Here is a 24,457-nt window from a genome sequence, read left to right on the forward strand (position 1 = left end):
TTCATACGTATTTAAACAAATGGCACAGTTTAATTACAGTAATATTATAAATGCTTAAAGGAAATAAAAGAATTCTATTTGAGCAATATACAGTGCAAATGGTTGAATTAGCAACATGTTTGATGCTTGCTTTGGTTATAGTATATTGTTAATGATTTGGTACCATTTGCTAGGTTACTTCCGAGTTTGTTTTTTATTTCATTACAAGAAGGTATGTGTAATCCTTCCTAAAATTAGTTATGTGTAAAAGGAAACGATTGGTTTCTAAGCGTCATCAACAGAGGATGGTTACAAAAAAACGTAGAAAATATTGTTGAAAATCCACAAGAAAATTAAATTCCTGCAGCTACCTGTATACCATGTATCACAAAAAGAGGTTTAATTCTTTGTAAAGAATTTTACAAAGAATTAAACCTCTTTTAATAACCTGTTTTAAAATATTAATAACCCGATATTCCATCTACTTCAAACCTTTCTTTCTTTCGCAATCCCTAACTGATCATTTTGATGAGAGTTTCAGTTCAAATAGTTCAGATTACGATACTTCCGATTTAAACTTTTTATCAACATTATGTTAAGTACCTAAAATAATCCAAATGAACCACGAAGACGACCATTCTAGTTAAGATCCTTTACAAAGCTCTTCATTCAATGAAACTTAAGAAGGGTCTCAACATGGTTATAACGAGAATTCTGGAGAATCTTATCGAAATGTTATTAATTCTTCTAATAAATTATGCAACTGAACTTTGTCCTTTAAAATACTAGGTGATTTATTAAAAATTCATAAAGAACTTCCTGATCTTTCTCATTTGCCATCAGATGCTAGAACCCTTTTTGCTTCACCCAGTTAACTTAAATTTAAGGATGTTTTCTCTTGAAAATATTTCTACTTTGGTCTTAAATAAATACTCTGATCAATATGATTCAAATTTCTAAGATGTTTTTATCTTCGCAAAAAAACAATGTTATAGAAATTTGTGTAAATTTTGATGAAATCCTACTAAAAAAGGGGTCTAGTACTCAGTTTTATCCTTGTTTGTGTAATTTGTTTTTATATCCAAAAATTGTAGGTTTAGTAGGCATTTACCATGGTTATGAAAAACCAAAATTGGCAAATGAAGGTTTGATTGATTTCGTAACAGAGGCTGTTTTTTTATTAGATAGTTTAAGCTAAAATAATTAAGCATGGATGATCAAGATTGTGGGGTAGTAAGATTATTGTTACATGTTGATTAATATTAAAGGATAATGAGCTTTCCAAAATTGGTGAGGAGACCATTGACAAATTTGTTAGGAAAAGTCTTAAGAAGCCGATCCGCAATAAAATTCAAGGAAAATATAGTTGGCTGGGGAAAAAGCAATATAAAGCTTTTGAAGACACACATATAGCTATGATTTTAAGGTTTGTAACTTATAAACATAAATCAATTTAAGGTACATTTAAGAATTTACACTATCGCTTAAGTGGCCACATACTGCCGATGAAGCAATCGTTAACTGTGTCTTATATGTAATTTATATTATTTAGAGATATGAGATGAAGGTTTGTTGTTGGCCGTATATTTATTTATACACTGTTATTTTTGTTTTTTAAGTGTCAAAGTGTAACTACTGCTCATTTGGTCATTAGAAATAAATACCAATAGTTGGGTAGGTAGTTTTCTAGTTCAGGCGAGATTCATTAAAACTACAGCATTTGAAATTCATATGTTTAATTTTACGCTTTTGAATGATGATTTTTTTATTCACAATAGGCAACGTATTAATGAACTACATCTGAAATTAGTTTTGTTTTTTTTATTAATTTTGTTTTCAGATGCATTTTTGTATAATTTTGACAGTGAATTTATTCCATTTGTTATTAAAAAATAGATATAAGTATATGTAATAATAAATGTAAATTCCTTTAAACATTTATGTTTTATTATTCAAAATTATTTTATATTTCTATAATGTTGCATTTTTGGTATAATTTTGACAGTGGATTTGTTCCGTTTGTTAATAATAAATAAATGTAAGTTCCTTTAAACATTTACGTTTTATTTACCAAAATACATTCTGCACATGCACAGGATGCTGCCACTTTTAGTACTTTATATATTGGCGTTGACGCCTAATTTACATCCAACGAACGTCCGCTCAAGACGTTAAATGGACGTTTATATGACGTTTGGCACAGCGACATTCGGACCAATATAGGAGGTTAAAAGGACGTCGACGACGACCAAAGCGGACGTTCGAGGGACTTCCTTAAAGTCCGTGAGGGACGTACTATGGACGTTCACTTGACGTACGTGTGCTATTAGGGATTATTTAATATTTTTAACTCACAATTGTGATATCAATTAATTTGCAGTTGAAATTCCACTGTTATATAAATGGGACAATTAGTTAATAATGTGATTAAATATTTCCCCTTCAAAATAAGCTGTCCCAAATTTGAGTAGGTAATGGAAAATTTAAATTTGGTTTCACATCTCCATCTTTGGTATCGAAATAATACACTTTTGACCACACGTCGATATGTTTATAATCTTGAAACAATTGATGGCATAAAACATATTCGGCACTAATCAACCAATAAATTAATGTCTAATAAAGCTAAAACATAAATAAATAAATTAAATAATAAATAAGTCTATAAGTCACTATTTATTTGCAGCACCCTTTGCAACACTTACACCTCTAGCGGCAATTACTGAAAGCTGAATTTGATGTTGAAAAATTGACACACAAACACACACACACATGTCATTAACCCTGTCCCTAAGCAACATGTGTATACCATTGTAAAGTGAGATCCATATGTCTGAAGATCAAACCGGTCACACTTCGCTATTGAAGTGGTACCTATCTGACCCCCTTGGCTTTTCCTCCACCCCTCCTCAGCGTGTGACTTACGTGAGGAGGCTTATGATCTGAAAGTTACTTTGGGTGCCCTGGGTAATGGAACACACTCTGTTTTTATTGACTTGGTTAAGCCACGTAACTGTAGGGGTAGCACACATATCGGCTTCTCTCCCTATTTACTTTACTGACTATAGAATTTACTCTAACTTGACATCAGGACTGGTGTCCCTAAAAAAAGAAAAAGTGTTTGTTCCGAACAGAGAGCCATCAGCCTGGGCTGATGACTCTCTGTCCGAAAAAAGTGTAATTTTGTTCTCCTCGCCGGCTGAGCATCCGAGTAGGGTCCGGTCACCGAGCCCATGTATGCCGCACATGACCTCGGTGCTCATGTGTGCGTGTGTTGGGGTGTGTATTCTTAGGTGTATATTGCCCTCACACACCCCGGTGTATATTACTCTTATATACTATCATTTTAGTCTCGAAAGACTGTGACCGAACTGCTGCAGCCATCCAAACTTATCCAACCAACCATCTATTGATTGGTTGCAGTAGTTCTGTTCCATTTTTTTTTGGTGGTCACTGTCTAAAATAGGTTGATAGGACTCCTCTGTGACTATCTCATTTCTTCATTATTATTCTTCTTCCCTATATCCAGGTAATTGTTGTTTCGGCCGTCTGTGCACCGTTCTTGTGTTAATGTCGTAGGCTGTTAACTCTCTTAATATCTTAATGTCTTATGCGGCAGATGCATAAGTTAGTGAGGGTAGTATTATGCTGTTAGCTACGCTCATTTTTGTTTTAAAACGAAGTTTGCTCTATTTGCCTATTAGCGAGGAGAGTTGACTGCTTGTAGACTACTTGCTTTACATGCTCTGTGAAAGTAAGCTTTCTATCGAGTATCACTCCGAAGTATTTTGCCTCGTTTGTCCATTCTACAGGGGTGTTGGCTATGGAGATCTTCCTATCTGGTCTACTTCTCCGGTGTCTGTACATGACGGCCTGTGTCTTTTCGGGGTTCAGGGCGATTTTTCACTTAATGCACCATCTTTGGAATCTATTGAGAGCACTTTGTAGGTGGCTGGTAGCTAGGTTAGGATCTCTACTGCTAGTTGCTATGGCTGTGTTATCCGCGTACAGACTAACCAATTTTCTGGGGTCTGTTGGAGTATCAGCTGTGTATATAGTATATAGATACAGCGATACCATTGCTCCCTGGGCACACCAGCTTCCAGTGCTCCAAGTTCAGATAGGGTTGTTCAGATACGAACTCTGAACCTTCTGTTCACTAGGTATGACGCAAGAAGACATGTCATCGCCTCATTATAGCCCAGTTTGCTCATTTTATAGAGCAGACCTTGATGTCATACTCTATCAAAACCTTTACTCACGTCGAGGAACGCCATGACTGTGTACAACTTTTCATTAAAGCCTTTAGTGATGTATTCTGTCGGCCTTAAAACCTGTAGTTTGCAGGAGTGTTCGGTCCTGAATCCGGACTGAGCTTCTGGAATAGATCCCAAAGCTTGTGATTTTTCGTTGGGTCTGGTTAGGATGACTCTTTCCGCTATTTTGCTTACTAATGATGGTAGGCTAATAGGTCTGTAGTTTTGTGGAAAAGTGTCTTTTTCCCGGGTTTCGCTATCATTATCACGCGAGCTTCCTTCCAACTGTCCGGGAAGTATCTTAATTTAAGCATACTATTTATGACATTCGTTATATATACTATTGCTTTCGCCGGCAGATTTTTTAGGGCTCTGTTTGTGATATTATCAGGTCCGGGTGCTTTTTTGCATTTGACATCTTTATTTAACCTTTGATTTCTTTAGGTGAGGTGTATGTTAATCCTATTCTTCCCTTGTTCCTTTTTATTCATCTGGTTGCGTTTTCGACTTCTTCCACCAAGTCTTCGTAGGGGTGGTAGTTGTTTCTACATGCTCTTTTTATTTCATCTTTTAATACCTATGCTTTGTCTTCTTCGGTGTATACAATACTGTTTTCCCCGTGTAGTGGTGGGATAGGGTTTTTGTCTTTTCTTAGTATTTTTGATAGCTTCCAGAACGCGGATTTATTTGGATTTAATTCCTGGATATAGGTATCCCAGCTTTCGTTGTTGTGATTTTGTAGTTGTTTTTTAACTTCTCTATTTAGCTCGTTTGCAATCCTTTTATCTTTTTGAGTCCTTGTTCGGTAGGCTCTTCTTCTTCTCATATTATTTTCTCTAATCAGGTCTTTTAATGCCGTACTTATGTCCCTGAATTTTCCTTTTTTTGTTATTATATTCTCTTCTTTTTTTCTTCTAGTTTTACCACACTGTCTTCTAGTTCTGCGATATTATTTATTGTGGGTATTGCATCGATGTTTTCGCTCACGATTTTTTTGAAGTTTGGCCAGCTGGTTTTTTTCTTTTTATGAGGCTGCAAATAGTTTATATCTATTGCGCCCAGGGTCAGGACGATTAAATTACGTGTTGAATCGCCTACTTTTAACGAATTTATTTCGTATTGTTGACCCACATTGTGAAGGATTGCAATATCGACGTGAGTGGGTGAAGACAACCCATTGTAACACGTTGGGTCCGTTGTGCCGACTACATATGTGTTGTTTCTTGTTTCGAGATAGCCGCAGAATCAGTCTTCCATTTCTGTTGGTATCACAGTCGTACCAATTCGGTGATATCGCATTTAGGTCGTCTATAATATTTGTGGGTTCTTCTGAATCAAAGGTGAGGTTCAGGTCTTCGTCGAAGATGAAGTCATTAGGTCTTACATAAGCTGAGACGATTTTAAGTGTCTCGTTTCCTGAGATAAGCCGGACTATCGTTGCTTCCATTGTAATCAAGCCATCCGGAGTTGAGATGGCTTGGTGTTTGATTCCTTTTCCGATCATGATGGCTGTTCCCCCTGAGTTTGCTCTATGGTCTGTTCTATAGATATCATAGCATGGAAATTTTGTTTTTTTTTTTCCTTTTCGCTAGTTTGGTTTCTTGTAGTGCTATGATATCTAGTCCCAGTCTGTTGGAAAATTCATCCAGAAGATTAATTTTTTTGGTATAGCCCACCTCAGTTCCAAGATTCAATACGAAAATTCTTTCAATTGGTGTGGTGGTGGCTCAGGTCTTCGTCGAAGATGGAGTCATTAGGTCTTACATAAGCTGAGACGATTTTAAGTGTCTCGTTTCCTGAGATAAGCCGGACTATCGTTGCTTCCATTGTGATCAAGCCATTCGGAGTTGGGATGGCTTGGTGTTTGATTTCTTTTCCGATCATGATGGCTGTTCCCCCTGAGTTTGCTCTATGGTCTGTTCTATAGATATCATAGCATGGAAATTTTGTTTTTTTTTTTCCTTTTCGCTAGTTTGGTTTCTTGTAGTGCTATGATATCTAGTCCCAGTCTGTTGGAAAATTCATCCAGAACATTAATTTTTTTGGTATAGCCCACCTCAGTTCCAAGATTCAATACGAAGATTCTTTCGATTGGTGTACTATCATATTTGTTCTATGCTACTTATTGCTACTATCACTTGTGTCATTTTCTCCAACATGTTGGAGAATTGGGTCATCTTTGCGTTGAAATCCATGTTGAAGCTCGTGATTAGTGCTGCAGCTTCGTTCGTTGCTGCGGGATTCTCATTTGCAGGTTTTTGTTTTGGGACAGTTTTCTTTTTAGGCGATCGGTGATCGGTCCCTACGGTGAAATAAACCTGAATGACAATGGAGAAAGGCTGATCCAAGTGTGTCAGAGTCATACTCTAAGAATAATGAACGGCTTCTATAAACACAAGGATATTCACAAATACACATGGGTACAACATACAAGGAATCTAAAATCGATCATTGACTATGTAATAGTCAAACAAAGCACTACCTTAAAAGTGAATGATGTAAGAGTACTTAGAGGACCGACGTGTGGTTCCAACCACTATATAGTTAGGACAAAAATGGTATTTCCTTTTAAATCTAACAAGGACAATAACGTTAATGAGGAACCTCAACAAACAGAAGTGATAACGAACAAACGATATAACTTAAACAGCCTTATCAACGAAAGCACAAGAAACCTATACCAGCACAGATTAGACGAAAAGTTGCTACATAATATAGAAGACCAGTCAGTAGAACAAATTTACGAAAACATAACGAGTAGCATCAAAGAAGCAGCAGAGGAGGCCATTGGACTAAAAACTAATTCCGCTAGTAAAAAACTTTGGTGGAATCAAGAAATTGAAGAACTAGTACTTCGGAAGAAAAAAGCATACCACAAATGGCTAAATACAAAACAGGAGTTGGATAGAGAAGAATACAAAGATATTAAAAAAAGAACACGACAACTAGTAAACACAGCTAAACGAGAAATGTGGGACAAAAAATGCAAAGAGATAGACACATATATGGGAGGTAGAAAATGCTCAGAGACGTGGAAATTCCTGACAAAAGTTAAATCAAATGAAAAAAGAGAAACAAACATACAATTAATAACAACAGAGAACTGGATCCGACATTACGAAAATCTATTAACAGAAAACAGAGAGGAATATAGAGAAATGTCTCCAACTGAAATACACATACAGGGAGAAACGATAAACATCGATGAGAGGACTGTCATAAAAACGATACAACTACTAAAAAATGGTCGAGCTGCAGGTCCGGAGGGAATTTCAGCAGAACTAATCAAATGCTGTACTAACAAACTGTTTGAACGATTAACCTGGTGTATAAACCAATATCTAAACGGTGCACCAGTCCCGCATGAGTGGAAAGTATCCTTCATATCATCTATACATAAGAAGGGAAGTAAACTGGACTGCTCAAACTATCGAGGTATATCAGTAACCAGTACCTTAAGTCGCTTATATGGAAGGATACTTCGAGACATTATCGAACAAGAATATAAGGAACAAGAAGAAGAGAAACGTTTTTTTTTTATGGAAAGTTTTGCAGGAAACAAACATTAACCACACAGTAATTAACGCCCTTAAACAGCTTTATGAAGGATCAACGTCGGGAATAAAAATTGGAAATAGACTTTCAAAAAAATTTCCTGTAAACAAGGGACTCCGGCAGGGGTGTTGCATATCCCCCACATTGTTTAAAATCTACGTGGCGAAAGCACTGTATCAGTGGAGAAGAAAGTGCAGAGGAATGGGCATTGACCTGGGAGAAACTTGCCTATATACCCTACAGTTTGCAGACGATCAAGTCCTTATAGCCAACGATAAAGAAGACCTGACATATATGGCCAGAAAACTACAGGAAGAATACAAGAAGTGGGGTTTAGAACTCAATACACAAAAAACAAAATATCTCCCAATAGGCGCAGAACTATCCAACATTCAGATGGACACAACCGAAATTGCATTCTGCACTGAATATACCTACCAAGGAATTGATTTCGACACCACAGGCACAGACAATAGGGAAATTAGAAAACGAATAACCCAGGCCCGTAGAACAATTGGATGCCTTAACGGAGTTCTTTGGAGCTCAGAAATTGGTAAAAGACGAAAATACAATATATATGAATCTCTCATAAAAACCAGCTTAACCTATGGTACAGAGACATGGAGACTAACAGAAAGCAATAAAAGAAAACTCGAAGCAACAGAAATGGATGTATTTAGACCATCACTTCGAATATCTAGAGCAGACAGAATTAGAAACGATGAAATAAGAAATCGGATGGGGGTAGATGGATCACTGGCAACAGACATAGAAAGGAAACAACTTATATGGTATGGCCATGTTCAAAGAATGCCAGAAACAAGACTACCAAAAATCGCCATGAAATGGATACCACCAAATCGTAAGAAACGAGGAAGACCAAAAAGAACATGGAAGGAGGGAATAACAAAGGCAATGAGCTCCCGAGACTTGACCGAAGAACAATGGAATGATAGAAATTCGTGGAAATTAGGCATCGGACAACGACGCAAGACGTTTTGAAACCGATATATATATATATATATATATATATATATATATATATATATATATATATATATATATATATATATATATATATATATATATATATATATATATATATATATATATATATATATATTCTTTTTAGGCGCCTTCACAGGTTTGCACATTTTGGTTCGGTTTCTTTGTCATTGCCGCATTCGCTGCTAATGTGGCTTTCTCCGGATGGATGGTCTCATATTTATTTTTTATTTCTTCTTTTACATAAATTCTCATGTAGCAAAGATCTGAAATATTGTTGATTTTGCTGTCGTCTTCTTCTTTTATTGTTACCATGAACAGAGGAAGTGGTTTTCTGTCCTCTATTCTGGATATCATGTTGATTACTTTAGATGCTTCAACCCCCTTGTTGGCTAGTTCATTCATAATTTTTGTCGTATCTGTATTTGCAGACAATCCTCTGATGATTACTCTTTTAAGCTTATCTGAGTTTATTGCGTAGGCTATGAAATCCACGCTGGGGGTGAGATTTTTTAGCAGTCTTACCATTTCTAGGCAATCTTCTCTATATTCAAAAGAAACTTTTCGCTTATTCTAAGGGACTTTTGACCCTCGGTAATAATGTAATCTTTTATTATGTGTTTAAATTATCAAAAATACTTATTAGTTTTCTTAGGGTTCGAAAAATGAATGCATTTATAATGCATTGGCCTGAAATTTTTTTACGCTTAAAAATGTTCTGTTTGTACAAATGTACAATTTCTTTTGCAGAAACATTGTAAGATATGGCCTACACCGTTATCCAACCACAATACTAATGCAGTATCTGATGAACCTGACAGGGAAAACTCTGTTCGAGGAAGAAAAAGAAAACGAGGATGTAACATTGATCAGCGACAACAAAACAAACGAAACAGTGGTCAATCATATACTTGTAAAAGAGGAAAGGGAAACGTTATACCACAAAAATCGATGGAAGAAGATTGTTTGTGCAAAATAAAATGTTTTGAGGTAGTATCAGCAGACGAAAGGAAAAGTATTTTTCAGAAGTTTTGGGAGATAAATAATTTTAATACCCAAAATGCGTATTTATTTTAATGCATACAGATTAAAACAAAGGCCCGCAGTACCAAACCAAAGAAGTCACCTTCCCGAAGGAGTCACTCTGTCGATTATTTAATAACAACTACAGGCAACACGAGGTATCAAATTTGTAATAAAGCATTTCTAAATATTCATGGATTACAACATAATAGGGGTAGAGTCGAGAATATTGCTAAAAACATCAAACAAGGTTTGCTAACGCCGAAAATGGGTGGAAGAGGATGTCATGCAAATCATAAAAAAAAATTTCTAATGAGAACATCCTATTTCTTAAAGAATTTATTGAAAGACTCCCAAAATATGAGAGTCACTATTCCCGAAATGACAACTGTAACACGAATTTTATGACAATGGACTATACAATAGAGAAGTGCTATAAGGTTTACAAAATTGAATGTCTATCGCAAAATCAACAGTGTGTATCTGCTGATAAGTTTCGAAGAGTATTTACTGACAATTTTAATATTAAGTTTAAATCACCTAAATCCGACACGTGCTACATATGTGATTAAATCTATGTTAGTATGAAAGAGGCTACAATACAAAGATATGACGAACAAATTCAAGCTTTAAAATTGAAGCAAGAACTGCATCACAGGAAGGCTAAAACTGGACAAGACGCGATAAAAAATGCAACAAAAAAAGCACAAGAGAGCAACGCAACATATGCAATAACATTTGATCTTCAACAAGCACTTCCAACTCCCAAATTGTCTACTGGTCCTACATTGTATAAAAATAAACTTTGTTCTTACAATCTGGGTATACACTCGTTGTATTCCTTATAGGGATACTTTTATTTGTGGGACGAGTCAACCGCTGCTAGAGGTGCAGACGAGATCGGAAGCTGTCTGCTTAAACACTTCCAGATGAACAATATTAAAGGACATACGTTAATAGCTATCTCTGATAACTGCATCGGCCAAAATAAAAACGGTCTTTGGTTGGAGTGTGGCTTCGTTTACTAGCTCTGGGAAATTTTCAGGAAATAATACATATTTTTCCACAGGTTCGACACACAATGTTACCATCAGACAGAGATTTTGCTGTTGTAGAAAAATACGTACGAGCTCATTGTCAATATGTATATTCTCCAGCTGAGTGGGAAAACATACTAAGAACATGCCAAAAGAAAAATCCATTCATCGTTTACAAAATGAATCAAGAAGATTGTTTAAAAGTGTCTGAAATGAGAAACTATTTTGTACAACCCAAGTCTACACCGGCTAATTCATGTAGTATTAGAAATGCTGTACGAATGCGCTTCTCTGCTGAGAACTTTGAACAAATCGAAATTGCTGATACATATAATGGTGAGTTTAATTCATACTCAATTCAAAAAAGAAGAAGAACTGGGATCCTACAAGAACATTTTATTCGAGATCTTCAGAAAAAATATGCTACACGGCTTGGTATTGAACCTAGTAAACTTGAACATGTAAGTACTTTCGTGTTTGGATTGGATTCCGAACGTTCATCACGAGTTTTACAGGTCATTATTTGCGAAGTCCCTCTAATGTTTTACTTATTTCTATTATTGTTTCTTGTGTTTATTTCTAATAACATTTTTAAGTACATTTGTTTCATTTTTATATCGTATGTGCAATTCAATAAACGTAAAAAATGGTATCTACAGTGTTTTTTATTCAAAGTATCGTTTTACTCGTAAATTTAAAATTTGTTTTCAGCGGTGAAGTTAAAATAAGCTAGTTAGAAGATTAACAAGTATACATGTGAAAATACTGCTATGACAAATGTCATTTTATTTTTCATTCCTAGGTATTAGTAATTTTTACCTTTTTTTCTTTTTAATACTTTAATTTTTATGTATATTTATCTGTTTCAGACCATTCATAGTTTTTTTTAAATGCCAGTTCTTGTTCGTTTAAAATTTAGTCCTATATATCCCAGTTTTTCTGTAGTTTAATTCTTAAAAGTATTTCTTGCATAAAAAAAAACCGAAAAGAATGTCTCTTATACTACAATATACACCTAGCCTGCCATCTTTTGTATTTAATCTGCACTGCGTTATTCGTTGAAGTAGGAAACCTTTAACAAACTGAGGGCGAAATGAACGCTAAATTATGACCATACAGATAATGTTGCGTGCAAACCGTGATAGAGGGAAGTCGACGGTCATATCAATTAAATTAACAAAATTGTCCTACTGTTTATAATTTTTCAAAATATGTATAATTTTCTATTAATTTTTAATGAATTAATTAATTTGTTAATTAAGTTATATGAACGTGTACTAACATAAACGAATATAGATGCATATTCAATTGGGACAAATGGTCACGGATAGTATAGGTACCTACTTCAATATACTCTGGCACATGGCGACTGCATAAACTTTATTGTATGTAGATTTATTATGTAGATTTTTATACGTTTAAAATAAAAATTTTAATCACAATATTGTTTAGAGTTACGAAAATAGTAAAGGTAATTAAAAACTAAAATAATAATTTATTTTCTACAAAAAAAATATGGTGCATAAGTAGAATTTAATTTCTAATTTTATAAAATGCAAAAATTTAAGGTTAAGCACTCTCTTCCTAGCCTCACTCTGTTATATTTCAGATTTCAGAAGCACAAGCATTAGTAGCAACGAATTGTTCGTTGGATCGTTGCCCGTTGGTAGTAAAATAGTTTACCTTCATGTGGTAGACCGACAAAGATAAGAATAAGAATGAGTGTATGCAATCGATTGTAGGACGTTTGTATCATCGTAAAGGTTCCAGATTTTTGTAGGCCAACTAATTAGTTCATAATTAATTATTTTTGGGCATGAAGCTAGCCGACACAAATAAAACAAAATTACTTATTTTTTAGATAAAAACTAATGTAGTAATAGATAGGAAATCATTTGTAGGTTATTAGAATACTAACAAATTGTTTGTAGAGTCGGTTATTTAGTTATTTTTACGATTAAATAATTAACAAGGAAAAAGGAATTAAATAATTCTGAGTGTGCGCCATCTGTCAGCCTAATACCGGATTAATTATTTCTTTGTAAAAAAACCAATGTAATTCGCGTTCACAAACGACTGTGCTGCTAACTGCTGTCAAAATAGATAACTAATAAAATAGAGATAAATTAACGTCAAAGGTTTGAATAAATTAGTTTAAAACTGGTATAAATTTCATCAAATTTTAAAAATAATGAGCCATAAAAAGAAAATATGGGGTCCTAGTATCAAAGTCGGCAATCTCCACTTTTTACCAAAATTGAGTTAGTTACACCAAATTGTTCGTATTTTAAAACACTATACATAAATAAAGAGAATAAGAATCAAAAACGGCATTATCCGCCTATAAAATAGCATATAAATTTAGCCTAAGAATCAAACACGGCAATCTCCATGAACGGTTTAGAATCAAAGTCGGCAATGTCCTGTTTGACCAATGAGAATCCTCGTAGTGACCATGTGATATACCATTAGGAGTCGTCTGGAGTCGCTGTCGTTATAATTTCTCGTAGTTTCTTTTTAACCAAGGTGCCAAGCTGTTTGTTTTTTATTTTGTTACTTTTTTAAAATGGAAACTAGTACAACTCCTGTTGAAAACAACAAAGCTCGCAAACGAATTCGCAATCCGTCCACATGGCAGCAAAATGTGCGGAAAAAAATGAGGTACGTTCTTTAAAATTTAGTTGTAGTTTTTACTCGAAAGGTTAGGTTTAAGAGCACATGTCATCCGTATTCAGATTTTATTCATATAATTTTTTGATTTATTTTATTATTAAAACTATTTTACATATTATAAAAAACTAATAAAAAAAACAAATGATTTGTTCAAGCTACTGTTAATTTTATAAGGTCAGTATTATAATTAGTTTTTTGAAATATGTTATCTTTTCAGGTACTCTTCATCACAGTTACCACAATTCCCTACTTGCGGCCACAAAACGAAGGCCTATCAATGTTCTTCTCTAACAATGAGAGATATTAAGTGTTTTCATGATGCGTTTTACGCAGTTAAGGACAAGCTTAGTCAAGATTCCTTTATTCTAAAATTTTGTACAGTTCAACTACCTAAACGTCACCGTCCAAAAAACTCTAGACATGAAGCAAAAACAACGTCTGTGAAATGCTTTGTACGGAATAGTGTAATAAAGCAAAATATTCCAGTGTGCCAGAAAGCTTTTTTAAACATACTAAATATTACGAAACATCGCCTCACCTACGTTATGAAATCATTTTTAAAAACAGGAGAAGCACCAAAGGAAAAAAGAGGCGGTGGCAGAAAAACTTCAAATTTTAAAGGAAAACAAGAATCAGTTCAAAAATTTATTAATACTTTTAAAAGTATTGAATCGCATTATTGTCGTTCTTCCACACGTATGCGCTACCTTTCTTCTGATTTGTCAATACAAAAGATGTTCCAAATGTATATTAATCAGTGTTCTCCAGAGGAGAGAGTAAAACCATCATACTTTAGAATGATTTTTAATACTAAGTACAACCTTAGCTTTACTACTCCCCGTACGGATATGTGTTCCCTATGCATTGAGTTTGCAGAAAAAATTAAAAGATCTATGGATGAAGAAGAGAAGAAAAAATTGATTGTTGAAAGAAAAATTCATAAGCTAAGGGCTAATGCATTTTTTGAGTTGCTTAAAGAGCCACGAGATGATTTGATAACACTATCTTTTGATTGTCAAAAAAACCTTGTACTTCCTAAGGTCCCCGACCAAAGTGCCTACTACTCTAGGCAACTGTATTTATATAATTTTACCATAGTCCAGGGAACCTCTCAATCAAAGCTTACTGAAAAAAATGTATTTTCGTATTATTGGACAGAGGACGAATTTGGAAAAGGTTCCAACGAAATTTCTTCCGCCGTTTTTGACAGGCTTAACAAAATTGACTTTCACTCTGAAGTAACCACCATTAGACTAATGGCAGATGGCTGCAGTGGCCAAAATAAGAACACTACGCTAATTGGAATGTGTTGCAAATGGCTTTCATCAAGAGCACCAACACATGTACAAAACATCGAGGTAATTTTTCCGGTGGTAGGCCATTCTTTCTTGCCAGCTGATAGGGTCTTTGGTAATATTGAGAAAGATATTAAAAAACTGGAAGTTATATCGCACCCAAAAACGTATTTGGAATTGTTTTCAAAAATAGCTACACTTACTCACTTAGGGCAAAATTGCAAAGTGTTTAATTGGAAAGAAACAATCTCAAGTGTTTTTAGACCCACTGGTACATGGCATTTTTCTTTTAAAAATACAAAGCGCTTTTTCCTAAGAAAATGCAAAACTGGAAATATTACCATTAGAGCAGAAATTAATTACAGAACTGATTTGCAAACATTTAAAAGTGTTTTAAAGAAAGGTTGTACGATCTATATGATTGACCCCATTGTTATAGAAAGTGGTCTGCAAAAAGTAAATTCACTTAAGCTTAAAGATGTTGATAAACTTCTCACCAAGCACTTTGGAAATACTTGGAGAACCATGGAAGAACTCAAATTTTTTGAAGATATTATCTTTAATAATAATCAACTAGAGCAGCTAGCAGTTCAGGAAGGAAGTGCTGATACAGTTCCAGATACTGAAAAAATGAAGGAAGCAACTTGTGAGTTCTTTGAAGAACTTCCTTCTATTTTAGTATAATATTTATATAATATTTTGTTTCTTAAATTACATTATTCTGAAAACAAAGCTGTTTTATTTTTATGAGCTATCATAAATAAAATTACCTGTAAAACTCTCCAAGGTAACATAAATACTTATTATGTTACTTTTATTATGTTCTTGTCGAATTTTAGTATCAAAACCGGCAATATACACCTCTTAGTATCAAAACCGGCATTCTCCATCTTTTTTTTTCAATTTAAAAAAAACTGTTAATAATTTAGGTAAAACTTCTTTACTATATTTGTTTCGATATCACCTAAAATACAGCCGTATAATTGTTTTGCGTTTTACTCAAAAGTCAAAATGATGAAGATTGCCGACTTTGTTACTAGGACCCTCATATACTTATTGTTCAATGCCACAATGTTGTGCTAAATGTACGAAAGACATACATCTCCACTACTTTCCAAAGGACGAGATATTACGAAAAAACTGGCAAGTAGCTCTTCGTATTGCGAAACCTTTGACAAAATTCATGAATGTATGCAGCCGACATTTTAAGACATCGGATTACTTTTTTCCAGGTAAATCATATTTGATAGGAAATTTATTTAGGTAATATTGTCTCAGTCTGGTTCTTTTTTAATCATTGAAATAACGTTTTACTTATTTTTTAGATATAAGGACTGGTAAACGATTTTTTAAAAAAGATTTTATTTAATGTAAGAATCTACCTATTCGATCTTTGGATAAAGTGTTGTCCTAGTACAGTATCTATTTCAAAAGATGTAATGATTGACTCAGATAGAACAACGTCAACAGTTACGGAAGATGAAATCGAATTTAATACTGGTACAGCGATTAGTGCAGTTTTAGAACTCATCCAAAATAGTCCAGAGTTACAACAGGATCAATCACTGAAAATCAGCACAGAAGAGAAGGCTATCCAAGTGACCCCATATGTATTAAGTGAAGGCAAAAAAGTTACTTTGTATGATTTGATACAAACAAATCGCGATTTAAATACATTCACTGGAATGCCCACCCTAAATTTGCTGAAAAAAAATTATTTGTGAAGCTGCTAGATTGTTAGAAAACAAAAAGTCCAAACCATTATTGCTTCAGCTAAAACAACGTATTGTTCTAGTTTTTGCTAAGCTAAAAACTGACCTCACTTTTCTTTGCCTTTCTGTTATATTTGGTGTCTCGGCAAACACATGGAGAAATTATTTTGAGATAACAGGGAAAGTTCTTTCTAAAGTATTAAAACCTGTAAGTATTAAAATAGCATACCTGTTAGTTTTAAGAAATTTCCTAAAACAAGAATTATTAGAACAGCACAGAATTACTTTTACAAAAAAGCAAGTGTCTTACGTTTCGTGCAATGACTTATTCTCACTACAAATGGCATCATCTGGTTCAATTACATTTGTAAGTCCTGTTTATGGTAGCCGTATCTCAGACAAAGAAATTTTAATTCAATCAAGCATATTGGACAAATTGACACCAAATAAGGATGATATAATGGTATATAAGATTTAATTTATTCCTAGATCCTTATATGGACTCTGTTATAAATATTATTTAAGGTATTGTTAATCTTTCTGCACCAATTGATTCATACAATTTGGTTTACACTAGCTAAACACATTTTAACATTATTTGTATAAAATAAAGCTAAATCATATTCTAGTACACTGGCAGTGGCCTATGTATCAGCAAAGACTAATATAACATTATTATTGCCAATAATACTGTGATATAGAGATATCTGAAGCATTTCTTTCTCATAGAACTTTGTGTTGATGTATAGGAACCACACTTGAAATCAGACTTAATTCTGAATCTTCTGCCCCGGAGAGTAATATCTTCAATATCTCAGTATCTGCTGGCTTTGCTAGACATGTATCCAATTCTCTTTTTGCAGTGTTTTTTTTTTCATGTTGCAAAACTGATTAATTGGTACCATATACTTTCATACACATTATGTTTTTTTAATTTTCCACACTGTTGCTTGATGTCTGTGGTGCTTATTTTTGTTTTTTATTTTTTCATTGTATGCCTTTAAGTAGTAAAAAGGAATTATAGACATGAAGTTATAGCAACATGGTTCTTTTACTTTTATCAAATCATTATGTAATCTGTTACCGAAAAATATATAGTAATGTGCCAATTATATGTTTGCATTTGACTGAATTTCCAGCCTTACATGTACAATTACAAACAATATTTTTAATATTCTTACTTCAATTTTCACTTGTATTTGGTGGGGTACTCCTCTCAAATTGCTCGTTTGAAGGCACATTGCTTGTTTCACTGCGGTTTTCCCACTACATGATAATATTCCACAAGTAATAATATGGTTGGAATCTAAAATTGCTTGCCCTTCAACTAAGGGATCTTTTAAAATTCCCAATCAAATTTACAATGTTAACAAACGATATCCCTATTTCGTTCGCCATCTTTCAAAACAAGTGCTGCCGCCTATAGTGGTTTGAGAACGCGAATAGATGGGAAATCGTTTGTAGCTTATTTTGAAACTAATTGTTTTAGATTTAACTATTTAACAAATTACTTATGTTTAGATAAACACTTATGTAATACATAGAAAATTGTTTGTAGATTCTTATAAAACTAACAAATCGTTTGTAGAGTCTGCTATGTAGTTGTTTTATGATTAAATAATTAAGTCTCCATCTGTCAGCCGAATGCGGAATTTATTAATTTCCAAAAGACAACTCATTTATTAGATGGATAATCGTCTATAAATTATTACAAGAGTAATTTGATCAAATTACTTATTCAAAAAACTGAATGTAATAGACGAAACTTATTTTAGAAAAGAAAGGACGAAAAGCTCGGATTCTTTCGTAAAAATATTCTTATGAGATTTTTTTGCATAATGACTTTCATGAGATACCCCAAAATAAGATTCAAGAGGTCGCTCAGGCAAAAAGTTGTTCAAATTTGTTTAAACAATTCTTTCTTTAAACAAAATGTAACAATCAACTTTTTTGGCCCGTACAATTTTTTTTTAATTTTTTTAATCATTCTGAACAAAATCCCTACGTCTCCTGTAGTTTTTCTGTAAACTTGCGTTTTCGAGTTATAGACGCAAGTAAAAAACGATATTTTTGAATAAATCAAGAACCAAAATTTATGTTCAAACCTAGTTCTATCGTTTCCCAATAACTATTTAAGGCTTATTTTATTAAAACATTGTTTTTTTATCGCTAATGAAGCGCTTATGACAGTGAGGGCGCTCGGGTTGCGGCGTGTATAAGAGAGAGAAACAAGATCTTGGGCACAAATTTTTGCTGGTTTCAATTCTCATTGTACAAATGAGCGCCCGTCCTTCCATACGCGCTTTATTATTATTCAAAAACCAAATGTTTAATAGTTATTTATGCACCAAGAGTGTTATTAAGAGGATTATGCACGGAGAGCAACATAATCCAGGCAGAAAGCCTCTAGCCCTAGAGATGGATCTTGCTAAATGAACCTAATCCTTTACTTACACCAGTGGTACATACAAAAACAAAAATTGCAGATATATTTTAGTTTTTATATTATTTGAAGTGAAAAATCAAAGCTTGCATATACCACTGATGTTACCAGATAATTACGCCCATCGAGCAATATTCATCCATCGGAACAGAGGCATTCTGGCTGGATTATGTTGCTCTCCGGGCGTCTTCATCTTATTATCACCTCGATTATGTGCGCTCATCTGTACAATGAGAATTTAAACTTAAAAAAGTAAAAATTTGTACCCTAGATCTTGTTTCTGTCTCTTATACACGCTGCAACCCAAGAGGTCGAGAACTCTCGATAGCACTATCGATTAAAATCGATAGTAGATACTATCGGATACAATCGATATTTTCTTGCGAACTATCGATAATTTTCGATAGTAGGCCCACATAGGCCTATACAGGTGGTATTTCGTCATTGTATTGTTTTTTCTTACAAAATAACAAAGACAAAAGATTTTGTTTGAGATTTCAGTTCTAATTAAATCACATTAACAAGAAGAAGGGTTCGCTTTCGCTGTGAGTTCTACGAGCAAGCAAGCATGGAGTAACGAGCTGGCGAATATAAGAAATGAAAGCTAAAAAAAGAAGAAAAGAATGTAGTGAAGTTCGTTTTAATTAAATCAACTGTCTTCTGTTTTTCACTTTCGCGCTTGTTTTGTTAATGTTTTCGTTTTAGAATTAACGGAGTAAAATATAAAGAATTACGATGGAAAAATTCCTGATAAAGCCAACCAAAACTACTGAAAATATCTGTGCCAAAGCAGGTAAGTACCTATAGCTATCAGTAATCAGTAAATATCAGCACCAGCACTCCGTGCTGGTGCTGATAAAATGAATTTGATTATCGAATTCTATTGTAGTTCTCTATCGTCAAAGGCGATAGTAATTCTTTATTAAGCAATATACTGTGATAGTAGCGTGTATTATTAGCACACCGTGCTTATGTCGTTTTGTTTCGATATTTTCGAATGTAAATATAAAAACATTAACCTATTGGTTATACCCAACCCAAATATCGTATTTTTACTGTCTATTATCTTTGTTTGTAACACGTTTTAAAGAAAGAAAATACCATTCTAGGTATGTTTACTACAACATTGGCGTGCACATTTATTTTTTGATGGGAATAATTTGTTTTAATTAAAATTAAATATTTATAATATATATTTAACCTTTGTTCTCGTCTATAAGAGAATAAATTATTTTTATATTGTTAAGACACCTAAATGGTATTTTACTAAAATATTAAGTAAATGACCCTCAAAAATTTAAAATAACAGAGTGTTTCATTACTAATTTAAAATAGTTTAACTATAGATGAGCTTAAGATATAAATATTTAATCCAAATCACCTAGATCAAACGAATCTACTGTCTGAGTTATAGATGTTTGATTTACAACTCTTTGTGTCCAGTACTTTTTGTGTCAGTACAAAACTATTTGACATTCCTTATCACACTTGACAAAAAGTGTAAAAGTATTGTAAATCCTACTAAATTATTCGATAAGTATATATTAAATAGGTTTGAAGTTCTTGGCACAAATAGTTTTTAAATTATTAAACATAGAAGGAATGACTACTGAATTATTTGTGTGTACCATATTGGGTGCAATCCGATTAGAAACATATTGCGCCATCTCTTTATTCAACCTAAAGAGTTCTTTAAATCAAATATCTTCTAAAGTGAAAGGATTGGTATCATGTTTATTATATTAATATATAGTAAACATGCCTACAGTATTTCCACAATCTCAGCAAAATATAATTTACTGCACTCCTACATAAAAACCAAAAACAGTTAGAATTTTGTACACATAACCTTAATCTCCAAAATAAATAAATTTGCTGTCAACTTAATCTTGGAATTTAATACGCTTGCGCTATATAGAATTCGATAGGTTTCTAGAGGTAGAAACAAACGACTAAAATAATAGCATTCATGTGACAATGTCGATGTATGGAGTGCCAAAGTTGTAGAATCTTGTCTATATGTAGTATACTATATGGCACGGAGTCCCACAACAGATTGTTTTTCTATTTTTATTGTCATTTATTTTTTAGGTTCTTCTGTAGCTTCTTCAAACGCAAAACGGTCTCGTTCCCGTTCTCCCCAAGAAACAGGAAAACACAGTTCATTTTCACCGTTTTCGGAATCTTATGAAGAATTTAGTAATGCTAATGAGATTAATAAACAAGTTCAGACACAAACTTCTGAAAACAAATCCAGAAACAAACGAAGAAAAAGTTCTATTGTTTGGAACTATTTCAAACGTTCCTCTGATCGCCAATTAGCAAAGTGTAATACTTGTGGCAAGGAATACAAGACGTGGAAATACAAGTAACTTATCAGACCATTTGAAAATGTTCCATCCAATAATAAACAATAGTGAGAATAATATGGAAGAAACCCAAATACAAAGTTCATCTGCACTTGCTTCTACATCTAGTGGATGTGAAAGTAATTCTAACTCAGCTCGTTCAAGTGTTAGGTCAGTAAGTTCATTTTTCAAAAGAGAAAATCATTATGATGTACAATCTAGCAGAAAACAACAACTGGACAGGGCAGTGATAGAAATTATTTGCTTAGATTTTCAACCATTCACTATAGTAAAGGATTCTGGGTTCAAAAAGTTGGCTAATATACTAGACCCAAGATATGTATTACCTAGCCCTTTCACATTAAGTGGTAAGTTATTAAACCAATTTTATATGGATGTATGTAATAACCTAAAAGATATATTACATAATGTTGATTATGTTGCACTAACATGTGATGGTTGGACTTCACGCTCAACAGAAGCCTATTTAACAGTAACTTTTCACTACATAGACAAATCATATAATCTTAACTCGGTTGTTCTTTCAACTAAACCATTGACTAATGGTGTTAACCATAGGTACTTCGGAAAATATTGCTGAGTCATTGAAAAACATTTTAAAAAAGTGGAATTTAGAACACAAAGTATCGTGCATAGTAACTGATAATGCTGCAAAAATGTTAAAAGCATGTGAATTAATTTAAAAGCGCCATCTTCCATGCTATGCTCATACACTTAATTTGGTGTGGTACAAGATAATGTTGAATATGTCCAAGATGTACTGAAAAAGTGTAAGGATATTGTTACCTTTTTCAAAAGCGCTACAGAAATGTTTAAAAAGGAACAAGCAACATCTGAGCCATATAAGCTTCCGCAGGAAGTTCCGACACGTTGGAATAGCACATTATATATGATCCAGAGAATTCTAAAAACGAATGATGGTATAGGTAGGACCATACTGAAATTACGAAAAGCTCCCCAACCACTCAGCGTTGATGACATTGCTGTATTGGCAGATATAGAGAGAGTTCTAATATGTTTTGATGATGCAACGAAGAAAATTTCAGGTAAAATATTATTATATATTCAACTGCAGTGTTTGTATTATTTTTTCTTTTCAGGTAGCAAGTATATAACTATTTCTTTAGTTATCCCTATCACATGTGGTATTTACGATGTTTTAACAGGTGCATTGTCTGAATTATCGACCGAAGAAGGCAAACATTTTTATAATAAACTTATAGAGTCTGTTAGGAAAAGATTGTTTCCATATGAGTCTCGTACTGTAACCAGAATAGAAAATCTACTTGATCCAAGATTCAAAAAGGGGGGTTTCCGGAATAATGAAAATGCAGCAGCTGCTACTACATTTTTAGAACAGGAGATGTTCTCTATTATGCAGAAACTGAAACTGACCTAGGTCCTTCCACTTCATTTTCAGTTGAGAAATCTATGTCTAGGGGCCTTTTTGGATTTTTAGAACAACGCAATGGAGAAAAGATAAAGTCTGTGACAGCAGATATGATAATCACGAAGAGACAGTATTTAGAGAGGGCAAATTCAGCTGGAGATACTGACCGACTATTGTTCTGGAAGGTACATATATTTTTATTCAATTAATATCTCAATATAGTTTTAAATAAATCTTTTACCATTCAGGTAGCTGAAAAAGAATTGACCCCACTGGAGGAGTGTGTCTTCAAATATTTATGTATACCAGCTCCATCCGTTGAGAGTGAACGGAGTTTTAGTGCTACAGGCCAAGTTATTTTGGAGCGCCGGTCCAACTTGAAGCCACACAGAGTTAATATGTTAACATTTTTGTATAAAAATTTTAGTTTAATTTGAATTTGGATAGAAATTTCTATATACTAAGGTATTCTTAAGGCCACAGGAAGCCTCAAGGAACGATTATAAATACAACCCATAATAAACGATATTTTTGAAATTTAATGTTTTTATTTATTTTCAAATATTTGTATATAAAAATTTCAGCTTAATTAAATTGCATTTTGTTGCTTGTTCTAATAAAGAATATTATTGAAACTTCCGTTTCAATTTATTTTTTATCTAAATTGGACGTCTTTATAAATAACAGAACCAAGCAACACGGCCACCCCAGTAAACATAATGGGCTCTTTTGACCATCACATAATTTTAAATTTCTAATGATACATATTTAAAATTTTCTTGGTACAACGGCCATCTACACAGACTTTTTTTAAGCCCTAGTTAAAGATAAGCAACGCATAAGTTGCCAAGTTTCCATTATTTTAATGGCAAGTAGTAGTACATTATACCAACAGAAATTTGGCAACTTAAGCGTTGCTTATCCTTAACTAGAGTTTAAAAAGTCTGTGCAAATGGCCAATAATTAACCTTAAATCATACATGAAACAAAATTAAACTATAATGAAAAAGCTAAAAGTCAAAAAAGGCTAAAATTTTTGGTTGTACAGGCACCGTTACCTGTGTCGTTTGGTTCTGTATTAATTATTTTATTAGTATCAAGTTGAGTTTACCGAAATATTTCTGTTTGGCAGTGTTGGAATGTTTCTATAATGCATATCTTGTATGCTTCAAATATAAAGAGAGAAAGCTTCTAAAAAGTACATTTTAATTATCTTATTGATGAATTCTGCAATTTTTAAGGAACAATAACGAGTAAATATTTGTCTCTTTCGAGATTAATTGCAAACATCTGTTGCAAATTGACGATTGCCAAATATATCCACTAATCTATCAAAGGTAATTGCCAAAAAAAAATTTCTGATAATTAACTGCAATTAATCTCCAAAGAAAAAAGTATTTACTAATTCTTGTTATATATAAATCAAAAATTGCAGAATTGATAACATAATATAATCAAAATACACTTTTCTAAAGCTTTATTTTTTGTTCCATGTTTGAAATTTGCGGCTATCATCAGCTTGTACTTTCGGTAAACTTAACCTATCATACTATCGATAATAATCGATAGTTGCTACCTCAAATATCGATAAATATCGATGGTCGCGACTATCGATAGTTCTCGACCTCTAGGGGCGCCCATCCTGTCATAAGCGCTTCATTAACGATTAAAAAACCATATTTTCAAATTAAATAGGCCCAAAATACTTTTCGGGAAATAG

Source organism: Diabrotica undecimpunctata, chromosome 1, assembly GCF_040954645.1.
Source record: "Diabrotica undecimpunctata isolate CICGRU chromosome 1, icDiaUnde3, whole genome shotgun sequence".
NCBI classification, from domain to species: domain Eukaryota; kingdom Metazoa; phylum Arthropoda; class Insecta; order Coleoptera; family Chrysomelidae; genus Diabrotica; species Diabrotica undecimpunctata.